Source organism: Sciurus vulgaris (genome assembly GCF_902686455.1).
Source record: "Sciurus vulgaris genome assembly, chromosome: 12".
Taxonomy (NCBI): Eukaryota; Metazoa; Chordata; class Mammalia; order Rodentia; family Sciuridae; genus Sciurus; species Sciurus vulgaris.
In genome coordinates, this window is record NC_136473.1 from 32729998 (window position 1) to 32744152 (window position 14155).

The 14155-nt window shown below is 36.1% G+C and overlaps 1 long non-coding RNA gene across 1 annotated transcript in view; it reads left to right on the forward strand.

Annotated features, from left to right (window-relative positions):
- The window catches only part of LOC306641658, a 101881-nt gene extending 91684 nt beyond the window's left edge, over nt 1-10197 (forward strand). The window contains exon 3 of the long non-coding RNA XR_013758236.1: nt 9986-10197. This is a non-coding gene — a long non-coding RNA (uncharacterized lncRNA). The remainder of the gene's footprint in view (nt 1-9985) is intronic.
- The last annotated feature ends 3958 nt before the right edge of the window (nt 10198-14155 follow it).

Here is a 14155-nt window from a genome sequence, read left to right on the forward strand (position 1 = left end):
ATTTTCGCGTCAATGTTCATTAAGGATATTGGTCTGAAATTTTCTTTCCTCGATGTATCTCTGTCTGGTTTAGGTTTCAGGGTGATATTGGCTTCATAGAATGAGTTTGGGAGGGTTCCCTCCTCTTCTATTTTATGGAATACTTTGAGAAGTATTGGAATGAGCTCTTCTTTAAAGGTTTTGTAGAACTCGGCTGAGAACCCATCTGGTCCAGGACTTTTCTTTGTTGGTAGGCTTTTGATGACCTCTTCTATTTCATTGCTTGAAATTGATTTATTTGTGTATGTCTTCCTCGTTCAGTATAGGTAATTCATATGTCTCTAGAAACTTGTTGATGTCTTCGAGGTTTTCTGTTTTGTTAGAGTATAGATTTTCAAAATAGCTTCTAATTATGTTTTGTAGTTCACTCGTGTCTGTTGTGATATTTCCTTGTTCATTCCGAATTTTATTAATTTGAGGTTTCTCCCTTTATCTCTTTGTTAGCGTGGCTAAGGGTTTATCAATTTTGTTTATTTTTTCAAAGAACCAATTATTTATTTTGTTAATTTTTCCGATTGTTTCTTTTGTTTCAATTTCGTTGATTTCAGCTCTGATTTTAACTATTTCCTGTCTTCTACTACTTTTGGTGTTGGTCTGCTCTTCTTTTTCTAGGGCTTTGAGCTGTAGTGTTAAGTCGTTTATTTGTTGATTTCTACTTCTTTTGTTGAACACGCCCCATGAAATAAATCTTCCTCTCAGTACTGCTTTCATAGTGTCCCAGAGATTTTGATATGATGTGTCTTTGTTCTCATTTACTTCTAAGAATTTTTTAATTTCCCTCCTGATGTCTTCTGTTATCCATTCATCGTATAATAGTGTATTATTTAATCTTCAAGTATTGGAGAAGTTTCTGTTTTTTATTCTGTCATTTATTTCTAATTTCAGTCCATTATGATCTGATAGAGTACAAGGTAGTATCTCTATCTTCTTGTATTTGCTAACAGTAGCTTTGTGGCATAAAACATGGTCTATTTTAGAGAAGGATCCATGTGCTGCTGAGAAGAACGTGTATTCGTTCTTTGTTGGATGGTATATTCTATATAAGTTGGTTAAGTCTAAATTGTTGATTGTGTTATTGAGATCTATGGTTTCTTTATTCAATTTTTTGTTTGGATGATCTATCCAGCGGTGAGAGAGGTGTGTTAAAATCACCTAGTATTATTGTGTTGTGGTCTATTTGATTTCTGGATTTGAGAAGGATTTGTTTGACGTACATGGATGAGCAATGTTCGGGGCATAGATATTTATGACTGTTATGTCTTGCTGATTTATGCTTCCCTTAAGCAGTATGTAATGTCCTTCTTTATCCCTTCTGACTAGTTTTGGCTTGAAGTCCACATTATGTGAAATGAGGATGGATACTCCAGCTTTTTTGCTGTGTCCGTGTGTATGGTATGTTTTTTCCCATCCTTTCACCTTCAGTCTATGGGTATCTCTTTCTATGAGATGGGTCTCTTGCAGGCAGCATATTGTTGGATTTTTCTTTTTAATCCAATCTGCCAGTCTATGTCTTTTCATTGATGAGTTCAGGCCATTAACATTCACAGTTATTATTGTGATATGATTTGTATTCCTAGTCATTGGACTCATTTTTGTTTTTTGACATGATTTGGTTTCTTCTTTATTTGGCTATTCCTTTAGGCTAGTTCCTCCCGTTACTGATTTACATCATTGTTTTTCATCTCTTCCTCATGGAATATTTTGCTGAGAATGTTCTGTAATGCCGGTTTTCTTTTAGTAAATTCCTTTAGCTTTTGTTTATCGAGGAAGGATTTTATCTCATCGTCAAATCTGAAAGTAAGTTTTGCTGGGTATAAAATTCTTGGTTGGCATCCATTTTCTTTCAGGGCTTGGTAAATGTTGTTCCAGGCCCTTCTAGCTTTTAGGGTCTGGACTGAAAAATCTGCTGATATTCTTATTGGTTTCCCCCTGAATGTAATCTGATTCTTTTCTCTCGCGGCCTTTAAAATTCTGTCTTTATTTTGAATGTTAGGTATTTTTATAATAATGTGCCTTGGTGTAGGTCTGTTGTAATTTTGCATATTTGGAGTCCTATAAGCCTCTTGTACTTGGTTTTCCATTTCATTCTTGAGATTTGGGAAATTTTCTGATATTATTTCATTGAATAGATTGTTCATTCCTTTGGTTTGTTTCTCTAAGCCTTCCTCAATCCCAATTATTCTTAAATTTGGCCTCTTCATGATATCCCATAATTCTTGTAGATTCTGTTCATGATTTCTTACCATCTTCTCTGTTTGGTCAACCTTGTTCTCAAGATTAAATATTTTGTCTTCAATATCTGAAGTTCTGTCTTCCAGGTGATCTATCCTATTGTTTATGCTTTCTATGGCATTTTTAACTTGGTTTATTGTTTCCTTCATTTCAAGGATTTCCGTTTGGTTTTTTTTCAGTATCTCTAACTCTTTATTACATAATTAAAACAATCAGGGAAGCAAACGAGGAGATGAAATAAATGCAGGCATCAAATGAACGCACTAATCCACAGTTAAAAGAGCAAATAACAGAAGCAAAAGAGCATTTCAATAAAGAGTTAGAGATACTGAAAAAAAAAAACAAACGGAAATCTTTAAAGGTTTTGTAGAAGTAGGCTGAGATCCCATCTGGTCCCAGACTTTTCTTTGTTAGTAGGTTTTTAATGACTTCTTCTATTTCATTACTTGAAATTAATCTATTTTAATTGTGTATGTCCTCCTGGTTCAATTTAGCTAATTTATATGTCTCTAGAAACCTCTTGATGTCTTTGAGATTTTCTATTTTGTTGGAGTATAGATTTTCAAAGTAGCTTTTAATTATGTGTTGTATTTCACCTGTGTCTGTTTTGATATTTTCTTGTTCATTCCTAATTTTAGTAATTTGTGTTTTCTTTCTCCTTCTCTTTGTTAGTGTGGCTAAGGGTTTATCAGTTTTGTTTATTTTTTCAAAGAACCAAGTATTTATTTTGGCAATTTTTTCAATTGTTTCTTTGGTTTCAGTTTCATTGATTTCATCTCCAATTTTAACTATTTCCTGTTTTCTACTACTTTTCATGTTGCTCTGTTCTTCGTTTTCTAGGGCTTTGAGCTGTAGTTTTAGGTCATTTGTTTGTTGATTTTTTTCTTCTTTTATTGAATGCACTCCATGAAATAAATTTTCCTCTAAGTACTGCTTTCATAGTGTAACAGAGATTTTGATATATTTCTTTGTTCTCATTTATCTGTAAGAATTTTTAAATTTCCTTCCTGATGTCTTCTGTTATCCATTCATCATACAGTAGCTTACTATTTGATCTCCAGGTGTTGGAGTATTTTCTTTTTTTACTCTGTAATTTATTTCTAATTTCAATCCTTTATGATCTGATAGAATACAAGGTAGTATCTCTGTCTTCTTGTATTTGCTAACAGTAGCTTTGTGACATAATATATGGTCTATTTTAGAGAAGGATCCATGTGCTGCTGAGAAGAAAGTGTTTTTGCTCTTTGTTGGATGTTATATTCTATAGATCTCTATTAAGCCTAAATTATTGACCGTGTTATTGAGATCTATGGTTTTTTTGTTCAATTTTTGTTTGGAGAATCTGTCCAGTGATGAGGGAGGTGTGTTAAAATCACCTAGTATTATTGTGTTGTGGTCTATTTGATTTCTGGAATTGAGAAGGATTTTTTTGACATATATGGATGAGCCATTTGGGGCATAGATATTTATGATTATTATGTTTTGCTGATTTATGCTTCCCTTAAGCAGTATGAAATGTCCTTTGTCCCTTTTGACTACCTTTGGCTTGAAGTCCACATTATCTGAAATGAGGATGAATACTCCAGCTTTTTTGCTGTATCCTTGTGCATGGTATGTTTTTTCCCATCCTTTCACCTTTAGTCTATGGGTATCTCTTTCTATGAGATGAGTCTCTTGCAGGCAGCAAATTATTGGATCTTTCTTTTTAATTCAATCTGCCAGTCTCTCTTTTGATTAATGAGTTCTGGCCATTAACACTCAGGGTTATTATTTAGATATGATTTGTATTCTCTATCATTTGGCTCATTTGTTTTTTTGTATTTTTTTTTTTTTTTGTCACAACTTGATTTCTCCTTATTTGGCTGTTCCTTTAGGATAATTCCTCCCTTTGCTGATTTACATCATTGTTTTTCATCTCTTCCTCATTGAATATTTTGCTGAGAATGTTCTGTAATGCCGGCTCTCTTTTTGTAAATTCTTTTAGTTTTGTTTATCATGGAAGGATTTTATTTTATCATCAAATCTGAACATAAGTTTTGCGGGATATAAGATTCTTGATTGGCATCAATTTTCTTTCAGGTCTTGGTAAATTTTGTTCCAGGCCTTCTAGCTTTTAGGGTCTGGATTGAAAAATCTACTGATAACTGTATTGGTTTTCCCTGAATGTAATTTGATTCTTTTCTCTCACAGCCTTTAAAATATTGTATTTTTTTTTTGTATGTTAGGTATTTTCATAATAATGTGCCTTTGTGTGGATCTGTTGTAATTTTGTATATTTGGAGTTCTATAGGCCTCTTGTACTTGATTTTCCATTTCATTAGTCAGATTTGGGAAATTTTCTGATATTATTTCATTGAGTTGATTATTCATTTCTTTGGTTTGTTTCTCTAAGCCTTCCTCAATCCCAATTATTTTTAAATTTGGCCTTTTCAGGATATCACATAATTCTTGTAGATTATGTTCATGATATCTTACCATCTTCTCTGTTTGGTCAACTTTATTTTCAAGATTAAATATTTTGACTTCAATATCTGAGGTTCTATCTTCCAGGTGTTTCTATCCTATTGGTTATGCTTTCTATGAAGTTTTTAATTTGGTTAATTGTTTCCTTCATTTCAAGTATTTCTGATTTTTTTCAATATCTGTAACTCTTTATTGAAATGATCTTTTGCTTCATGTATTTGCTCTTTCAACTGTTGATTACTGTGATGCAATCATTCAGTGCATGCATTTGCTCTTTCTCCTCATCATTCAATGCCTGCACTTGCTCTTTCATCTCCTCATTTGCTTCCCTGATTGTTTTAGTTATGTACATTCTCAACTCCTTTTCTGACATTTCTTCTGACATGTTTTCATTGAATTTTATTGCTATACCATCTAGGTTTGTTTGGGACATTTTCTTCCCTTGTTTTCTCATATTGCTCAGGTATCTTCCCCTCTAGTAGTGAAACTCTGGGATATTGCACATTTCCTCTATTGACTAATATTGTCTCTGTAGATTTCCAGTAACTCACCTCTTAGCCCTCAGTAGCCTGAAAACTTGGAGGAACTTGATAATGTGGTGCTCCAGTAGGAAGCCGCCCCTCCAGGGGTGGTAGCCTTTAGGTGGGGTATATTCCCTGTTAGTGGGCAGAGGCACCTCCACTTGTTGACTGATGGTCAGCCAAAGGGGTACTAGACTACAGACTGGGGCACGTCTGATCTGGGCCTGTGTCTCTGGTTCTACTGCCCTGGTGGGAAAGCCCCGCCCTGTAGGAAAGACTCACCCAGTGGGGAAGTTTCGCTGGGCAGCTCTCCTCTAAGACGTTCCCTTCAGTCCAGAACTACCACCTGGACTGGGAAGCCCTCCTCTGCAATGTTCCCAGGGGTCCTGACCTACCATTTGGGCTGGAGGGCTTGGCTCTGTGAGGGATTCCCTCACCTAGCAGCCCTCCTCTGCTGTGTTCCCTGGGACCAGAGCTACTGCCTGGGCCTCAGACCCTCACTCTTGCTGTGTGGCCCTCCTCTGCAATGCTCCTGGTTGACCGGGTCTCAACTCCAGCAGGGGAGTCTCACTGAGTTTTGGGACTCTGCCCCATCTGGGGAGCCTGATCAGTGGGAGAAACTCACCTGGTGGCTCTGAGTTGGTCCTGAGTCTCTCAATACCTCCTCCTCTTTACTCCTGGGTGTTGTCAAAGGTCCTCTAGCCTCCTGTAGGTGTCTCAGGGAGGGAGCTGCCCTTCCAATGATGATGATCATGCCCTCAGTAATAATTCAAAATGCCTGAACCAGCCTATAAAGAAGCCTCTAGCTAGCTCCACAATGCAGGCAGGCTGGCTTGTCTGCTGGCTTGCTCTGCGATGGCAAAAGACTTCAGCATGGTGGTCAGGTGTGGTCGCTCAGTGATGGCGTCTGTCTTTGGCCTGGTAGTTGGGCGGGTTGGCTGCCCACTGCCTAGCTCCACAAGGCAGGCAGGTTGGGTGCCCGCCTGCTACCTCCAAGACACAGGCTGCCTGAATCACCTGCCAGCTGTTCTTCTATGCACTTTAAATGCTGTTACATTTGATGACAGTACTTTCTTACAGAAGCTTAAGTAGTTTCTTACAGACCTCTTTAGGACATTGTTGGGCTAGGATGGTACATGTAAAACTAATACTGAATGTCACAGAGTTAGCTGTATATGTCTATTGTGTGTGTGTGTGTGTGTGTGTGTGTGAGAGAGAGAGAGAGAGAGAGAGAGAGAGAGAGAGAGAGAGAGAGAGAGAGAGAGAGAGAGACAGAGAGAGAGAGAGAGAGAGACAGACAGAGAGACAGACAAAGCCAGAGAGAAATATCCAGTTTCTACTGCTGAATAAAACAACACCCCCCACTCTTGGTGACTTCAAAAACTGTATTTATGCTCACCCTCTCTGCTTCAGGAGTTCTATCAGGGCACAGTGGTAATGCCTTTTCTCTGCTGTAAGTCTGAAGACTTAGTTACAAGAGTTAGTGGCTGGGGTTACTTAACAGCTGGAGTCTGGAATCTTCTGGAGGCATCTTCATTCACATGTCTGATGAGGTGTACTGCCATGTACTGGACTGCAGTTGATTCTGTTGACAACAGCCTGACCAGGGCCACTTGCCTGGCCTTGGCTTCCTTATTACATGACTTCTTCCAGGTAGTTGGATGTACACCTTTGTCCAGGGTCCAAAGCTGAGCATCTGAGCTAGCAGGGCAGAGCTGAATGACTTTTGTGATGCAGCCTCAGAAATCACACAGATTTGCTCCTGCATTTTCTTGCTGCAAACATGTCACTAAGGCTAATTTCAAGGAGAGATGATATAGAACACCTCTGGATTAAAGTGGACAATTAGAAAGTATCTAATACCATCATTCATTCTGTGTAACATGATTTCTTGATCCTTGATGGGTCTTTTACTTTTTGAATTACTCATAACCTATCTATGGGGCCTTCTATGAAATCGCTAATCTGGAAGAGGGAGAGATTTTCATTTTTGTCTTGATAGAATGAAATGTACTTGCATTCCTTACATCCTTTCCCTACCTGGAAAAATTTTATGGGATTTTCTGTACATGGTTATCTTACTCTTTCTTCCTTGTATACAAATCCCCATATAATAAAAGGAGTTTTCCTTGGGCCAGTTGACACTGAAGTAGGGGTTTTCTGCCTGTAAGGTTCTGCCATAAAACTGTGCATGAGAGTGTGTGGGGGAAAGTTTTGAAACCTTACAAATATAGCCTTTCTGCTGAAGATCTAGATTCAGTAATATAATAAGGCCTGGATATTTACATTTAAATATGTTTCATACTGATTCAGATAAGTGTCCTAGATAAGAGCCACTAAATACATTCAAGTCACATATAAATCCCAGATGTACAAAGCTGATGAAATCTCTGGAAGACTGGAATATTGATCAGCTCCTTTTTCCAAACCTCTCCATCCTAGTAATGGTAATCTAACTTTCACCTGCCTTTCTCCACTTCCATGCTTGGGAATTAAAACTTGCAGAAAAGCACCCTTTTCCTTCCAACCTTTAATTATTACCTGGCATTCAGAAGATACTTAGAAATGGGCTTATAGATGCTCTCTTAATAAGAAGGGGATGAGGCTTTAAGTATTTTATGCCTCCTTTTTTTCTTCCAGGTTGTTTTGACAACCAATGTTGCATGCAGAGTTTTTCCATGAGAATAGTAGCAAATTATGAACGCTTGTTCAGTGAGAGTTGTGCAGTAAACTGTCCCAGGAGGAGGTCTGTTGAGTTCCTAGAACCCTGGCATGACCAACCTGGCAGTGTTCAACACTGTAATCCCTGAAGTGAGAATACACATGGGGAACCTTTTAATAATTCATTTTCTGCAGTTCTAGCAAACTAATTATTAATTTGATTAACTGGGAGTATTGAATGCAAGTGGAGTATAAATTAGTGACTGAAATAAAATTCTTAAACCAGTCCTTTTTAGAACATTTTTGGGCCTGATTTTTATGGTAACAAAAGATATGACACAGAGCAGATTTTAACTGCCAAAATATACCTTCATACACAGTCATTAGATACAAACCCACTGCAAATACACTTATCCACACACCAGGTCTATGGATCAAATGTGGCCTATGCATATATTTAGCTTCTCTCTGTGAATTGAGTCAGCCTGAAAATTGAGGAGTCTCATGCAGAATGTGACTATTAAGCCCACTGAGGAATTGTATCTGACCTCCTTTGAGCACACACTGCTGTCTGGTGGGTGTTACAGAGTGCGATCCTTTGTCTTAGGACTATGAGTTCTCCAGTTTCCTATTGATCTACATAGGCATTTCCTCATGTAAGCACTATGCCTCTAGAAGTGTTTAAGTTTACAACTCCTGTTTGATAAAATATTTTGATAAGGAATTTAGTGACTTTAAAATTATATTATTTGATTAGAATATGGTCCATAGAAATTAGTTTGAAATTGAATTACTGTTTCACAATTTGAAGTTGGTATTTTACATAGTTTTTTTCTTCCAAAGCATAATTTTATATTATAATATGCTATATATAAGCTTCAATAGAATAATTATGGTTATAGGTAGATAGGTTATGGATATCGTCAACTACATGGTAATTTTTTCATCAGCAGTGTCTCTAAAATATCAAGTGATCTAGTGCATTTAGTGCCTGTCATTATGCTAAAACATGTCCATGTAGATCACAGTTCATTTCTAATGATAAACCAGTAGTTTTTATATTTCTGATTTGTATTTCTCCTCAAATGAAAAGTGACTTGAAGTGGAAGTTAAAATGGAGACTGTAAAATTATTTTAAAACCAGATATGCATAAGTGTATCTGAGTTTTCCTTATAAGTAGGAACATAATTTTTGTACTGAGGTTTAGAGCAGTTAATGTGGAAATCCTTCCTCTGATAATAGGAGAAAGTCCATGGATCTTTTACTCATAAGTAATCAAAACCATCTGTTTATTGTCCTGACCCAATTCTCAATGTGATTCTTTTAGAGTAGGACTGCCTGACAGTAGATTCTGGATCCTGACAACACAAGTAACTGAGAATCATTTAATTTCTTCTTAACCTGAATGAAACTCATATTATCATTGAAGGACTCCCTGAAATTAGAAACTCTAATGCCTGATATATTTGTAATTGGCTCCAAAAAGTGTTACCCCATAGATATTAAGCAAAGTTAAAGACATTACTTTAATACTGGATATAGAATGCACAGTTTTGTAATGCTGCAAAAATCAGAAATCAAGAAATCTTTCTGTTGGGGGACAGTACTTCTGGAAAAGAAAATATGCTTCAGAATATAGAATGAGAAACCCTGCTGTGAAGATGAGCAATTTAGCTCAATCAGTCAATAGAAATACTTAAAAAATGTATTACCATGTTTCTGGGTTCATATCTGTCCACATCAAGGATATAGCCCCTACCTTCAAGCAGATCTTGGTTCAGGTGTGGAATAATCATATTACCTTATAGTACCATGACTGTGCAAGGTTCTTGGAGTAGGTAAGTATTTGTAGTGAGTTGTGGAGATGGCTGGAGTTTATTTTGGCACTGTAGGCATGGAAGGACAATCTCAAAAGGAAGGAGCAGCACTTGTCAAAGTGCAGTGGTCTAAGGAGTAAGAGCTACTATGTATTTTCTCTCATAATTTTACTTTAATGTCATTTATACAATTTTAAGTTCAGTTGTGAAATATACAATGGAATGAATCTAAAGTGTTTGTTTTGTTGTAGAAGAGACTCCCACCACTGTTACTGCTCTAAGGGAAAAGAGCACATAGCACAATTTTTAATAGACAAGGGAGCAGTTACACATGCAGTTGATCAGAGAACATACAGACCTTTAGTTTTCCCCTGCTTCTTTTGACCTTACTGATGGTGTTTTGAGGTAAGAATCTCATAAGTCAGACATATTCAATTGGTGGGAGGAAATTGATTATCTTACAATGTTGAGGGCATAGTACAGTTTTTCAAAATAAAACATCAGTTACCAAATATTAAGGATGGGCAAAGCAAAGACAGTATATAACAGGATTCATATTCCTTTACAATGAAGAGTGATGCTTTGTTATCTATCATGTATTCATTTCTACTAGCTAAACAAATATTATTTTCATTTGCTTTGAAAATATGAACATTTGTTTGCTTTTTGATTATTAAATTTTCTATCATTTCATCTCATTTTTAAAAATTTTTCATGTGTTTTTTTATTAAAAATCATAAATTTACATAGAGCAATGTTGTTTGACTCATTCTGTTATTTTTTTCCCTTCCCCCCCCACCTTTCCCACCCCTCTTTTCCCTCTATACAGTCCTTCCTTCCTCCATTCTTACCACCCTCCTTATCCCTAACCCTAACACTAACCCCTCCTACCCCACATGCCTTCAGAATTCTGCATCAAGTATAATGTTGAGTTAAAACTCATTTTGTCATTTGGATGCTTTTTGGTTTTAATTGCTTTTCTTGAAAAAGGGTGTTTCTATGAGACTGTTGTTTGCTATTATCTGATGGTGTTCACCATTTTCTTTTTTGGATACCTAACATATTTTGATGTTCTCCTTTTTCATTTGAATGGGGAGAGTTAAGGAAAGTAGCCTAAACTTGTTAATCTTTTGCTACCCTGAATAAAAGTCATAGTTGTTTGACAAAGGAAAATATATAGAAATTCGATTCATATAGGACTGGGTTTACTTGTTAGTTTTTACTTGAGAGTTGTGGTATACCTTGGGAAAATTTCCTATTAACCAAGATATTTCCTGATGGGAAAAGGAAAATGGTATATCCACAAGATGTAGTTGTAAGGTTTATATCAAAGGACATTCATTATAACTTAATACCTTTTATCGACATCATTAAGTGGAACTCCTATGCCCAGTATTATAGTCTATCATTACATTACTATTGTAATATTGTATTTTCATAGGAATACTAACATTAATCTTTTATTATTATTTCAATACTATAATTGCTATTACACTTTAATCCTGAGAATCAGTTTAATTTCTTTGATTTGCAACTATGAAATACAGTATAACACAGTATCCTAGGCAAATAGTAGACAATCATATTCTTCAATTCATCCTATTTCAAAAAAATGACTTTAGCATAGTTCAACAAAAGACAATAAATTAGTAAATTTCTACACTGTATGACCTGAGTGGGTCAAGATACTTCCTGTATTCTCCTTTTATCCCTGGAGTTCTTATACAGAGATGAACCCTCATGCTCTCCAGAGGTTTGTTTCTGTTAGCATGTGCAAATGTTCAGTGTTACAGGGACAGGCAAGATATGAAACAGGGAGTATAAATCAGGTGAGCTGTTTGAATAACTTCATTAGGGTTCTTGAAGTGAAGTTATCTCTCTGCTATTTTAGAATATCCCTCATGCTTGCTGCAGGACATGAAAGCAAATGAATGGTCAGGCTGCTTCTTCAACAAGGAGGTGACATGTTTTCAGAAGACTGCTGGGTACAGACTGCGTTATCTCATTCTGTTGATAGTGGAGATATCCTGTAACTGTTTACATAAAATGCTAGTTAATATTGAAAAGAGGTTCAAAATCATCACAAAAATTGCATCTTCTACATCAGGTGAGATTTCAGCTGAGTTTGATAGTTCTGGTAATTTGGAAAAGCAGCCATGAAACCCAAGGATACCCAAGTTAAGGTACTTGGTAACATTAGGTATATGTACAAATGTGCAAGTCAAACAAACTTTAGCTGTAACAACAAGTGACAAAAAAGAATAACCTTTCATTATAAGATCCTTTAATATAATGACCTAAATACAAGTTGTGTTTTATGAAATGAACAAAAACATTTGTCATTTCCCTATAAAATATTGGAAACCAAGTGATAACCTCAGCTACTATACGATGAAGAACCTAAAAACAAAAATACTTGAATGACTTAGAAAAGCAAAAGCCCATTTTAAGCTGATTAAAGCCTCTGAACTAATCCAACATGTCAGAGGAAAGGGAGAAACAGCCCTCTAAAACTAAGAACTCTAATGCTTTAAAAGAAACTGTAGAAACAAAAACATATGCTCATTATATTATAGGAACAAAGGAAGAAGAAAGAAAAGGAGGGGGGAGTGGAAGTACAGTCCACTCATCCAGGGCAATTATCATTAAAAATCTATAGTAATCTGATAAAAACGTTCTTAGATTTTCTGAAATTATACTAGTCACATCTGCCAGCTGAAAACTTAAAATAATCGTCTTATTTAGAGAGCTAATAGGTGATTCTAAATTTCTTTTTTCTATCATTTTTAAAGAAAAGGTTTGTTTTATTTTTACAGACTGCATTTTGATTCATTGTACACAAGTGGGATAGATATTTCATTTTTGTGGTTGTATACTAAAATTTATTTACATCATGAATAGTTACTTTTCAGGTAAGCTTGGTATAAATTCATTCAAGGTTCAAAGTGTTAGGATTTTTTGTGTGTGCACAAAGGAAATGGTTTATCAATTTTATCCCAGTTCTTTTCAGCCCAATGAAAAATGTTGCAAAATTCAATATATGAAGACTTTCAAAGTTTGTATGGTAGTAATTTGCATTAGTTTCTCAGCTCTGAAAAAAGGTAGGTATGCTTTCACTTTAAATATTAACAGTACGATATCTTTTTTTATTTATTTTAATTAAAAATCATAAATTTACATAGGCAAATATTTTTTGATTCATTCTGTTATTTTTTTCCCTTTCCCTCCCCACACCTCCCACACCTCTTTTCCCTCTATACAGACTTTCCTTCCTCCATTCTTACCACCCTCCTTATCCCTAACCCTAAACCTAACCCTAACCCTAATGCTAACCCCTCCTACCCCCCCTTATATGTCCTCAACTGCTTATCAGCGAGATGATTCATCCTTTAGTTTTTTGAGATTGGCTTATCTCACTTAGCATAATATCCTCCAATTTCATCCATTTGCCTCCAAATGCCATAATTTTATCATTCTTCATGGCAGAGTAATATTCCATTGTATATATATATATATATATATATATATATATATATATATATATATGCCACAGTTTCTTTATCCATTCATCAACTGAAGGGCATCTAGGTTGGTTCCACAATCTGGCAACTGTGAATTGAGCAGCTATGAACATTAATGTGGCTGTATCTCTGTAGTATGCTGGTTTTAAGTCCTTTGGGTATAGGCCAAGGAGTGGGATAGCTGGGTCAAATGGTGGTTCCATTACAAGTTTTCTGAGGAATCTCCATACTGCTTTCCAGAGTGGCTGCACTAGTTTGCAACCCCACCAGCAATGTATGAGTGTACCTTTTTCCCCACATCCTCGCCAACACCTATTGTTGCTTGTGTTCTTGATAATCGCCATTCTAATTGGGGTGAGATGAAATCTTAGGGTAGTTCTGATTTGCATTTCTCTCATTACTAGAGATGTTGAACATTTTTTCATATATCTGCTGATTGCTTGTACATCTTCTTCTGTGAAGTGTCTGTTCATTTCTTTAGCCCATTTGTTGATTGGATTATTTGTATTCTTGGTGTAGAGTTTTTTGAGTTCTTTATAGATTCTGGAAATTAGCGCTTTATCTGAAGTATGAGTGGCAAAGATATTCTCCCACTCTGCAGGCTCTCTCCTCACATTACTGATAGTTTCCTTTGCTGAGAGAAAGCTTTTTAGTTTGACTCTATCCCAGTGGTTGATTCTTGCGTTTATTTCTTGTGCTATGGGAGTCCTGTTAAGGAAGTCTGATCCAAAGCCAACAAGTTGAAGATTTGGGCCTACTTTTTCTTCTATAAGATGCAGGGTCTCTGGTCTGATTCCGAGGTCCTTGATCCATTTTGAGTTGAGTTTTGTGCAGGGTGAGAGATAGGGATTTAGTTTCATTCTGTTGCATATGGATTTCCAGTTTTCCCATCACCATTTG